Here is a 13,230-nt window from a genome sequence, read left to right as displayed (position 1 = left end):
GAACATGTGTAAACAGAAGATGAGATGGACTTTGTTATTTTAACATTAAGAGGCCACAGAGTGACCCGAGATGGTGGGTGTGAGGTGGTAAATGATGGTTGAAGATTATTGCAACACCAGTGTCCAACCAAGCCCTGGATTCTGCAAGCTCCTGTGTTTCCTGCAGGATTTTCCACCCACACACACTCGTTCCTGAGTGGGCGGCTGCAGCTTTAGTGCTGAATGGAGGCCCTTCATTCACCCAGCTGGAGGGACACGGTGTTTCTGTGGGCTTAACACTGCTGAACCTGATGGGTGTTGGCTGTGTTACTCAAATACAGCTCTGGTTCTGAAGGGTGTAGGTGTCTTTATTATCCACAGTCTCTACTCCACCTCAGAAATCTCCTCACTTCTCCGTCAGCAAGGGATTAGAAACAAAACTGGACCAGTTTATTTAGTGCAGCACCATTTATACCCTACAGTCACTACAAATACCAGAATTACTGACCCTGATATATCACAAAATTTACAACTGAGACTGATTCTGAGATCTCACAGAAATTACGACTGAGACTGACCCTGAGATCTCACAAAATTAACCACCAAGACTGACCCTAAGATCTCACTGAAATGACCACCGAGACTGACCTGAAATCTCATTGAAATGACCACAGAGACTGACCCTGAGATCTCACTGAAATGACCACTGAAACTGACCCTGAGATCTCACAAAATTTACCACTGAGACTGATTCTGAGATCTCACAGAAATGACCACTGAGACTGACCCTGAGATCTCACAGAAATGACCACTGAGACTGACCCTGAGATCTGACAGAAATGACCACAAAGATTGGCCCTGAGATCTCACAGAAATGACCACTGAGATTGGCCCTGAGATCTCACAGAAATGACCACTGAGACTGACCCTGAGATCTGACAGAAATGACCACAAAGATTGGCCCTGAGATCTCACAGAAATGACCACTGAGATTGGCCCTGAGATCTCACAGAAAGGACCACTGAGACTGACCCTGAGATCTCACAGAAATGACCACCGAGGCTGATTCTGAGATCTCACAGAAATGACCACTGAGACTTACCCTGAGATCTGACAGGAATGACCACCGAGACTGACCCTGTTATCTCACAGAAAGGACCACTGAGACTGACCCTGAGATCTCACAGAAAGGACCACTGAGACTGACCCTGAGATCTCACAGAAATGACCACTGAGACTGACCCTGAGATCTCACAGAAATGACCACTGAGACTCACCCTGAGATCTCACAGAAAGGACCACTGAGACTGACCCTGAGATCTCACAGAAATGACCACTGAGACTGACCCTGAGATCTCACAGAAATGACCACTGAGACTGACCCTGAGATCTCACAGAAAGGACCACTGAGACTCACCCTGAGATCTCACAGAAAGGACCACTGAGACTCACCCTGAGATCTCACAGAAAGGACCACTGAGACTGAACTGTGGTCCTGATTTTTTATTTTTTTTTTTATATAGAGATGCTATTCATCTCTAAAGGAAAATGTGGCCTGACTGAAAGTTCACGCCTTCAACTCCTATCTACTCAGATAGATATAAACACACTATCCGTGGACCCCAGAGCCATATAAAGGCGTGGTGACTGGTTTAAAATCACAGCGCTAATGTAAATAGAATTAAAAAGACAGATAAATTTCTCTCTCACACAGCTACTCTCCCTGCGATGGAGAGAGTCTAACAGCAACCAGAAGCTCAGACATCCACTGCCTCTGTGTGTGTGTGTGTGTGTGTGTGTGTGTGTGTGTGTGTGTGTTTGGGGGGTGGGGGGTAAAGGATCCCACACTGGAGCTTACAGAGGAGAAAGTACAGTCATACTCTGTTAGCCACATTATCATTTTCCTCATAGGATCTAATGTAAAAGTGTTAGCATCAGACTCTAAGGCGTCTCTGCTCTTCTGTCTGAACCTGAGTGAGTTATTCACACACAGATCACACACAACCTTCAGCCATCATCTTATTACACTCCTGTGTTGTTGTAGTGTGTAAGAGGTGACAGACTCCAGCCTCGTACTCCTCCGTCTCAGTGTTTTCCCACTGTTTACAGGTGAATAATCTGACCCCTCTGTCCCTGCGCTCTGAGAGTGAACAGACTCTTGGAGGATAATGTTTCATCGTGGCTCTCTGTCTAAAGTATTCCTCTGGTCAGGGTTAAAGTTTAGTAGTTCTCCTCGTCTGAAAGTGGGAGTGATCAGTGAGATGTTTCCATGCTGCAGCGTAATATTTTAGTGTTCATGTTTCTCTGTTGAATTAGTGTCTAATTACTGGCTGGGTGCAGTATTATTTTTATTATTATTATTATTATTATTATTATTATTAGGCATCACCAGGTGCTCGTATATCGCCCTCTGCAGCAGTCAATGGACACATCACCCAGTAGCAACAGAAATGAACAGGAAGCTCCTAATATATTATATATAACACAATATATAGCTGCTCTGTCGGGGGTCCTGAGGGGGAGGGGTGTTAACAAAGTGGACTTTACAGCCTCTAACTGTAGAATATAAAGTGCACCAGTGAGTTTATGAAGTGGACACAGTAGAAACAGAAGGCTGTAATGTAATGGCTGAGGCTCTGTGTTTATGTTAATATTCAGTCAGTTAATTTTTATTATTTTTCTCTGCGACCCATTTTTGAAAAAACTGGTTTTAAGCCCATTATAGGTCTGTAGCAGCGCTGTGTAGCTATAATTTATTCATGTGCAACTGATCCAGAGTGTCTCATTCTACTGACTCTGCTGCTTTTCCGTGGGGATAATGTAAGCGGTGCTGATCTTTCTAGTCGTACGGTGTCTGGGTTTAAGAGCGTGTGACTATTCGATGAGTCCATGTTCCTTTTTAAATACCACCCTCAGTCCCTGACGCTCACATAAATCACATCACCCAGAGAATGCTGTCTCTGACAGAGATGTCGCTGACCGGTTCTCGCTAAGTGGATGTCTCTGTGAGGCCTGGTCCAGCAGAGCAGACTTTACTGCCCAGGGTGTCTCCGTTATCAGTCGTCCAGCCACTGTCCCGCAGCCGCTCATTCCTCACCATTAGTTCACATTAAGCAGACCGTGGCTCCAGGGTGAGTTCATTCGGAGTCGCTGGACTGGGATTAAAATGCATTTAAAAGGTCCAAGTGTGTTCTGGAGATAGCTGGGGTCTCGATGTGTGTAGAAAGTCTGCACTGAGGTGAAATAATACAAAAAAGAAACACTAATTCATTCACTGTCTGAGACCCTTATCCAATTCAGGGCGGCGGTGGGTCCGGAGCCTACCCGGAATCACTGGGTGCAAGGCAGGAACACACCCTGGAGGGGGCACCAGTCGCTGTTGTAAAAACACTGGTTACATGCAGTGGGAACAATGCCATGACACAGTCGCTCTATAACTACAGCGTCTCAATAATGGTGGACACCTATAAGTATCTGGGCTTACACCTAGACAATAAACTGGACTGGTCAGCCAACACTGAAGCACTCTACAAGAAAGGGCAGAGCAGGCTGTACTTCCTGAGGAGGTTGGGGTCCTTCAATGTCTGCAGTAAGCTTCTCAGGATGTTTTACCAGACTGTTGTTGCCAGTGTCCTCTTTTATGCTGTGGTATGCTGGGGAGGAAGCATAAAGAAGAGGGATGCTGGGCGACTAGACAGGCTGGTTAAGAAAGCTGGCTCTGTGGTGGGGGCTGAACTGGAGTGCATCACTTCCATATCAAACAAGAGGACCCTGAACAAACTGATTAGCATCTTGGACAATGAGTGCCATCCACTCCACAGTATCATAACCAAGCAGAAGAGCTTGATCAGCTGGAGACTTCGCTCACTGCCAGGCTCAACTGACAGACTGAGGAAGTCATTTGTCCCCAGGGCTATTGAGCTGTTCAATGCTTCACTAAAGGGGAGAGGAGAGTTGGACTTCTCTGCATAGTCTGTCTGTCCATCCAACACCACCACCACCTCCACCTCCTCCACATTGCACATGTGTACCTAACTGGACAACAGACAGGTCAACCACTGGACAAGTCAACCAACTCATCTACCTCGTGTGTACCTTAATCTGACAGCTACAATAGTAGGTGTATACTTAATACAGGTACATTGCACTAAATTGCCTTGCACTATTTTATTTAATATATTTATTTCTAATTCTGAAACTGCACTGTTATTGCACTGTACTTATATTGCACATTCCATACCCATTGCATTATCCACACCTTTTCAACTTTTAAATCATATGCTGCACAAAAGAGATCATCCCCAGCTGCTCACAGTATCACAGACCCTTGCCAGGCTATGTTTGATTACTCTGACGATTGATTGATTGATTGATTATTCTTAAGCACACTGTCAGCTTCTTGGGTATTTGATTTTGATATTTTCTTTTTCTTTTTTTTTTTTTTTTTTTTTTTTTTTTTTTTTTCTTTTTTTTTAAACTCTATTAGTCCATTGCTGTTTAGTGATTCGTGTATGTGATGTCTAAGTCTGTAAGCTACTGAGACCTTTAATTTCCCCTGGGGATCAATAAAGTATCTATCTATCTATCATCTATCTATCTAATCACATGAGGACAGACCTCGGTCAGAACACTTCCTACTTAAACAGCTGTCTACAGACTCACTGCCTACTTAGGGAGCTCAGTACGATTTGGGACAGACCCAATAAACAAAATCAAAACATTTACTAAACATTCACTGTCCATCTGTCTTCCCAGAGAAAAGATTGCTCTGTAATGGCTCAGGAGATATAATGGTGATTCTCCTAAAATTCCTTAGGAGACAAAGAATGAGACAAAAAAAGAGATATGGGACACGAGAGAGAGAGAGAAAGAAGAGAGTAGGGTTTAGTTCATGTGAGCAACAGGAGAACTATGTCTCATTTATCTTTCAAACTGATCTCACTGCCGTTTAGGAGAAACTACTGAGACATTAAGGAGATGTCATTTTTGAGAAATTTGAACAGATATGGTTTAAATGGAACAACCAACTCTGGCCATCGCTGCTCTATGTTGCTCTTTTCCTGCTCCATAGGGGGGTAACACTGACTTATTTTTGCTGTTACAGTTACATTACTTAAGGTGGAACTGACTCTAAATTCAGGAGAGCGCTAACTGCATGAAAGTAAACACAGAGCGAAAGGGCTACAAAACTAAACAGCTCGAGTTACACATGAGTTTCTGTGGGAATTCAAACAGTGAATAAACACTTACAGACAATTTACACTTCAGACACCAACAAGATACAGTCGCTTCTTACTCACACACACCGCTCCACCTTAAAAGATACAGTCTCTTCTTACTCACACACACCGCTCCACCTTAAAATATACAGTCGCTTCTTACTCACACACACCGCTCCACCTTAAAATATACAGTCGCTTCTTACTCACACACACCGCTCCACCTTAAAAGATACAGTCACTTTTACACACACACACCGCTCCACATTAAAATATATTTTGAGTTTTTGTGGGAATTCACACAGTGATTAAACACTTACAGACAATTTACACTTCTGTCACGAACAAAGAACACCATTCCACCTTAAAAGATGCAGAGATCCTGAATGTAAACAAATCAGGGAGAACTGCACAATCATAGGTGTTTCCTTACTCATCATTTGAACACAGAAGCTGTCCTTCTCACTGTGTGTAAATTTCATGAATGGACCAATAGAAACACTCCAAAATGACTCTGAATTAAATCTTTACATCGAAATGTACACAGAAAGTTAAGGTGGTATTTTTCCTCCTGTAAAGTTACTATGTGTTTTTCTTTGGACAGCGACAATATGGAAACATGAGCTGCTTTTGTTCTTCTCTGTGAATCTTGCGTTGATAGCAGAATCACTTTCAGACCAGCGTTTTTGTGTGTATGTGTGTGTGGGTGTGTGTGTGTGTGTGTGTGTGTGTGTGTGTGTGTTACATCATTTCCCTTCTCTATCAATCCCTATTCACTGCTGTGAATATCAATGATTAGTGCAGAACTAACCTAACCCTAGCACTCCTTCCTCAGTGAGTGGGTGGTCATAATTTCCCGACACAAGCCTGCGCTTCCTCTCTGTTCTGCGCTTGTTTGAACAGGGGGCGCTCTTCCTGATTGCTGCTGTGTTGCTCATGGCTCCCCTCGGGGACGGGGCATGAAAGCCCTTGCTTTGGGATAAAAGTGCGTTTGCTTGGGAGAGTTTGCTGACAGGCGCCCCACGCTCTCCGCCCGGCTGTGTCTCCTGGAGCTGAATAATACATCACACGGCCTGGCTCTGAGACACAGCCTCGCTCACGCAGCCTCACATCACCCTCACCCTCAAACTCGCCCAACAGCCGGAGGCTTCAGCCCTTTCCCCTGCACTCCAGTCCAGCATCAGCTGCTCCATCAGTGCCCAGGAGTTACAAACACCACCCACATTTCAAATCAAACAAAACAATAAATATTTCTGTAGAATTTTACAAAAGATTCATCCTGAGCTCAAAGTCCTCCTTGTTTCTCCACTCACTGTCCACTGTCTCAGCTCCACTGTTCACTCCAGAGTTCTACACTTACACACTGCAGTCTATATGTCGCTCTGCATACTTTATTACCCCCCTCTCCCCCTGTCCCTCAGCACTCAGGACCCCCACAGAGCAGGTGTGATGTGGTCGTGGATCATTCTCAGCGCTGCATGGACACTGACGTGGTGGTGGTGTGTTAGTGTGTGTTGTGCTGGTGTAGAGTGGATCAGACACAGCAGTGCTGCTGGAGTTTTATTGGCATTTCAGTGAAACTAAAGACAAGCAAAGACAGAGAAACACCTGGAAGAGAGAGACAATACAGAAGATGGGATCTGACATTTATGACAAAGACAATCACAGAAGAACGCCAGAGAAAAGCAGAAAGAGAAATAAACATGACATTATCAGAAAACACAATGAATGACAGATAAATCACAAAAACGAAGGAACAGACTTTTGAACATAAGCTACACAAGAAACTCCAGGTGCAGTCACATGATGGGAAAGGGGGTGTGGCCAGTGCAAAGACCAGGAAACGAGAGACAGACGCCCTGTCCCAACACTTGCATATGTGCCCATTTGCCCGTGCCCACCAAAGTGTGTTCTTTGCTTTTCCTCAAGTGTGCTCATGAGCGCCCCCTATGCGCACTTGGTGTGTCTCTCTCGAATCAGACAAACTTTTGTGAAGGGAAAAACAGCAAACTGTGTTACCCCCCTATGGAGCAGGAACAGAGCAACATCCTCATCTCGGTTGGTGCTTTTCAGCGTTTGGAGTCTCTCCGTTGTCTAAAAACCTCCAGATGGCGTTTATCTGCCGTGAGCAGAGAGAGAGAAAGCCTAGCACCGGACCGAGACACTTTGTTTTTTTACCCATTTACAGACACTGGGACTTCGTAAACACATTAGAGCAGTTTCCAGAGCAAACCGACTGCAGAGCAGCACATGAAGAGGACACACACTCAGAGCTTTATACACAGTGATGTTTGATTAAAATTGTGAATGTTGTCTTTAACTCTATCTTTTTTCTAGATGTGAACAGAAATGTTTTGTTTGTAATTGCACTTATGCTGTGTTTAATTCTCTATTTTTCTTTCTCAGAGTCAGCACTGGCTCCTGTTCTGACACCGTCTGAGCTCAAAGGGGATTTAGACTCTAACCTACTTGTATTCGCTGGAATCCACACTCCAACTGAACACTTTCGGAAGTCACTCTGAGTAAGAGCTTCTACGTAATGCTCTAAATGTAAATGTAATGTAAATGAGCCACTGAAGTTTGTGAAAGTGAGAATGACCAGCGTTATCTCAGGTCCACTCTAATAAAACACACTCCATCCTTTAACGGACATGACAGAAGCTCTTTCAGTCTGCGACGCCTCTCTCTGCGCTGTTTATAAATTTACTAAAGGTCTATGTGCGGTCTACACGATGTTAGCTCAGTAAACACGGATTAATTGTGTTCAGTTTAATTATTGTCTGCTCTGTTTACGCATCTGCAGTGAGACAGGCGAAGAGGGAGTGAGAGCTCCTGCATTAAATCTTCCTCGGCGACTCTCAGAACAGCTGGAGAGGCTTATCCAGCTGCTGCTAGTCAAGGAGAGACAGGAAAACAGCGACAGGACACGGATAAGTGCTGTCTCAGAGCAGTCACTTCCGTTTCAGTTACACTTCTATAGCTTAATTTACATAGAGTTTACATAGTGTGCGGACTAAGTTTCCAGAAAAGTTGGGACGCTGTGCAGAATGTGAATAAAAAGAGAAATCAATGTTTTGCAAATCATTTAAACCTTATTGTTAATTAAAGAAAGTGCAATGAATTAATTAAAGGATTCAAATAATCCAGAGATATCTCTATGTGAAAGAGACAAGGCTCAAAACCAACACTGGCCATATGTGGACTTTGAGCCCTCAGACTGCACTGAATTAAACACAGACAGGTTTCTGTAGGACATCACTGCACGGGTCAGAACCACTCCCCAAACCCACTGTCTGTGAACACAGTTCATCACCACCTCCACAAACACAAGCTAAACCTCACAGACGCAGAGAAGAACCCAGATATAAACAGGGTCCAGAAACGCCGCCTTCTCTGGGCGCCGGTTCATTTCAGACGCACTGAGGGGGAGTGGAGGAGTGTCCTGTGTCTGACACAATCACAGTCTGAAACTCTGTGTGGAAATCATGTACCTTTCCCATAGGGAAAACTCTAGACAATGGCTACACAAATCACACAATAGCAACAGATTCAAACCGATAGCCTTCACTTAGTTACAGAAAAATGAAGCGCAACCTTTTCCCATGATTTTAAGACACGACTTCAAACCAAACAATCAAAACAAATACAAGACACATTAATCTACAAAAGTGGAATGCGGCAAATGCTAAAAACAATATCTTTGTTGAAGTGAGGAAATGAAGGACAAGGTTTGGGCCCATCAATAGAACAATAGTCTTTGACGAGGGTTGTTGTTTGTAGCATTAGCATTAGCATTAGCAGAGCATCAGCCTTCTGAATATAACAGTCCTCCAAACCAGTCCACAAGGTTATATAAGCATATAAAATCTCCTTCTACATATATAGATGAATACAATATGTGTGAGACCCCAAACAACACAAAACTGGGTCAGCATTAGCTTCATCTTAGCATTAGCAATTAGCAAATCTACCACTTTTAGCCTAGAGTTGCATTTAAAAGGCAATGGTAAAATACAGTCACAACAAAAGGTACTTACAATGGGCATGAAACTGAAAGTTTCCCACCAAGGAGACTCCAAGAAGAGAGTACAGGTGTTTAAGTAACAACTTTTGGCCAGGCCCATGATAATATGATAATAATTAAAATAATAATAGAACTTCCTACAGCCCCCTAAAGAAAGGAGGAGGAATAATCTCCCAAAAAACAAGTTGTTTAGAGACTTCCCTGAAATGGTAACCAATCAGATTACACGTGGACACAGGCTAAATAGGAGAGAGATATCAGCTAAAGAGGAGGGGGGGGGGTAGGCGTTCTGTAAAGGCACCGTTAATACTGAATGATATAAACAGGGTTTGGGGCAACACTCTGCCGTCCAGACTTTTTCAGGGAAGCCTCAAAGAGTTTAGAACTACAGCAACTGGTCTCCTCCTTTCCCAAACAATTACAAAGGGTTGTTGTTAAAAGAGCTGAACCCAGTGGTAAACACTACCCTGTCACATCTTTTTTGGAACTTGTTGCTGGCATTGGAATAAAAAATGGCAAATATTTTTCTCAGTGTTAACATTTAAAATGTCTCTGTGTTTTTAATTTAAAGTGCACAGTGCACCAGCTTTTCTGGACATAGTGTTTTGTACCAAATAGTAATGAAACATGCTTTGTTCTCACTTTCCTGCCATTCCTCATTGAAGCAGACCCTGGAAACATCTGAATCATTACATTTTTGATGGTTTCTATGTTGGTGTTGCACTCTCATCACGACTTGAATAAGCAGCTTATAAAATGTACACATTATTGTTTATTCATTTAACCTTAATTAACCTTAACAGCCTAAACTCCAGCTAATCTTAATCCTGGTTTATAAGGTTTTAAAGCATGTTTGTGCACTGTATTCGTCATTTGACATTCAAACTTCCTCCAGCTCTTCTGTTAGAGGAACTGTTATATTGTTAAAAAATGTAAAGGCTGAATAAACACCATAAGCACAGAATATATAGGAGACCAGCGGCTCGGTGCTGAGCACGTTCCCCTCTCAGGGCTGGGATCTTGTGTTGAAATCCCATCTGGGTGGAGTTTCCGGGTTCTCATGGAGGTGAGGTGAACTGGCTTCTCTCTAATAACTGCCCTGGTGAGTGAACGAGTGTGTGAGTAAATGTGTGTGAGTGAATGTGTGTGTGTGTGTGTGTGTGTGTGTGTGTGTGTGTGTGGATTGAGTGTAGAATGTAATGGTGTTGATTGTAAAGCGTCCTGGGTTTCTAAAAAAGCGCTATATTAGTGTAGCAGTATAGACCAGATGTACAGTGTGTACTGATGCATGGACGGTGTAGTTCCAGATCAATGTGACCACAGCCGGTGCCGTGTTATTGTAGAGGTGTGTCCCAGTTCAGGGGCTGCATCCTTCGAAAGATATGGTCTACCAAGGTCTGTCCTTCGAAGGCTGTTGAGTGTTTTCTGAAGGCATAATTGACTGCTGTTCCTACTGTTACCATCACTACACACAGCCCCTATTCACTCCTGACTGCTCCTGTGCTTTAAAGATGAAGCCAGACTTTGTTTTTCCAACTTTATTTGAGCTGGAGATAAAAGCGTTTAATTCCAGTGGATTTCAATGAAAGCAGTTCTTTACAGATTATTTATTTTCTGTTTTAGTCTGAACTTATTTCATCAGGTTTAACATTTAAGTTAAACATTTTTAATGCAGTAGAAATCACAGCAAGTTTATTTAGAAGTAAATAAATCATGAATTAATATATTTTTAATTTATTGTCTGTAACCCATTTCACTCACACACTCACACTTTTGAGTCTCCAATCCACCTACCAACGTGTGTTTTTAGAGCGTGGGAGGAAACCGGAGCACCCAGAGGAAACCCACGCAGACACAGGGAGAACACACCACACTCCTCACAGACAGTCACCCGGAGGAAACCCACGCAGACACAGGGAGAACACACCACACTCCTCACAGACAGTCACCCGGAGGAAACCCACGCAGACACAGGGAGAACACACCACACTCCTCACAGACAGTCACCCGGAGGACACCCACACAGACACAGGGAGAACACAACCTGAAGGACCCTGGAGCTGTGACAGAGACACCACCTGCTGCTCCACTGTGATGGCGTATGAATTAATGTGTTCTATTATAATTTGAAATGGATACAGCCCTTTAGTGTGAATGCTGGATCCCACTGAGTTTACGGTTGTGATTCATTTGTGAATTTTTATGCTCTGTTTTGGTTATTAATAATAATACATATTAATTTTTCTCTCCAAAACAATCACACAATGCCAGATTTGGGAACAATACTAAATGTGTGTCATATTTTGGTTGTGAGGGTGGAACACATTTAATGGCAATGAATCACGATTCGTGTTCTTATGTGAGTTCAGTTTTTCCTGGAGACTGGTCGAGACACTGTCACGGATACTGAAGCGCAGGGTGTGATGCTGGTGATGGTGCTCCCAACAGATGAAGAGGAAGAAGGAGAAGTGATGATGGTGGACTCGTTCCTGGATGTCTCAGAGAGGACAGTATGAGCCGTCTGCCCTTCAATGAGAATTAGAGGAAATGTGTGAATTTGTTCTGTGCGCCACAGAGCACTCTGTTCTCCCATTGGTCAAGCTCAAGGAGCGTGTCACAGATGATGTCAAAATAATAATAAAAGTACAAAACCCTGACAGTCTAGACTCTGTAGTGGTGTCAGGAGGCGTCCCCCACACCACAGCTGTAGTTTTACATTATGTCACTGTCAGAGATTCAAGGACAAACATGAAGACAGAAGTAAACACAAAAGCTGTTTAATGAACAGAAAGATACACAACAAAGAAGAGGTAAGTAATTACTAAAGGACGAGAGACGCAAAGCCAAAGCACACAGAGAACTATAAGTAAACCAAGACACAGTAGTTCAGAGATAACCTCAAAGGGGACTAAGCCAAGAATAACAAAGACCAGACAGATCTAGAAACAAAATGGAAGACGGAAACAGAACCGAAAACTCAAATGAACCAAACTGTGAAACCTAAAAGAAAGCACAGAGGAACTAAGAAAGGAGCGGCAAAATAACAGAAGCTAGGTGCATACACAGGCAATAGGATGTCAGGACACAAAGAGACAAAACAACAGGGACCAGGTGTCAGAACCGAGAGGCAGAGGATGGACCAGAGAGAACAAAGCACAAACAAACCTGAAGAACCAGCGAGAACAACAGCTCGTATAAAAGGATACAGCAATAACCGGCCAATAAAACACTGAAGAACACTAGAGAAATACAACACAACACAGAAAACTAAGACTGGGTAAGGGCTTAAAAACCTACACAGAATGAGGAACACCTGTGAGTGTCACATGAGGAAAGGGGTGTGGCTAAGACAGGGACAGAAGAGTGTAGAGCCACGTCTCACCAGAGAGCAGAGGGACTTGAGACAGAGAAGGGTACAGAACAAAACCGTCGGAGTAACCCAGCATTGGGGACTAACACTAATGCAGACGAGCTGGTTACTAAGAAGTGCTAGTTTGGAATATAACTTGGGGATAAATCACCATTACCTAAAATGACCTCTGCTCCTCAAGGGCCCTGTCTTCCTCTGCACTAATCATTACACTTCCTCCTCTCGGTGACCCTCTGGGGGCCGCACAATTATACGACTCTGTCCGACAAAACCTTAGCTCTCAGATAATTGGGCTGAAAGTTCCTGTGCCGCACAGCGGAGAGTGTTTCCAGTTTCCTGAGCTGAAATATTAAAACCCTGCTCTGGTTTTTAACAGATGTTTGATCCAGCCTTTAGCCCACTCCATGTCTTTAATGTTTATAACGATCACACGGACAGACAGCAGTGCCGACAGACTCACGGCACCAAAAGCCAAGGCCCAATTAATCCACGTCGGCCGACTACGTCGCAGTGTTCCTGCTGGTATTTACAAGTCACTTCCCTCTATTTCTTCATTCATCACTGTCTTCATGTGGCCACTGGGAGGGATCTGCCGTCACATCCCTGAGCTTCACATTCTCATCACAATCCAATCTCTG

Source organism: Hoplias malabaricus, chromosome 4 (assembly GCF_029633855.1).
Source record: "Hoplias malabaricus isolate fHopMal1 chromosome 4, fHopMal1.hap1, whole genome shotgun sequence".
In the NCBI taxonomy this organism is placed as follows: Eukaryota; Metazoa; Chordata; class Actinopteri; order Characiformes; family Erythrinidae; genus Hoplias; species Hoplias malabaricus.
This window is presented reverse-complemented; position numbering follows the sequence as displayed.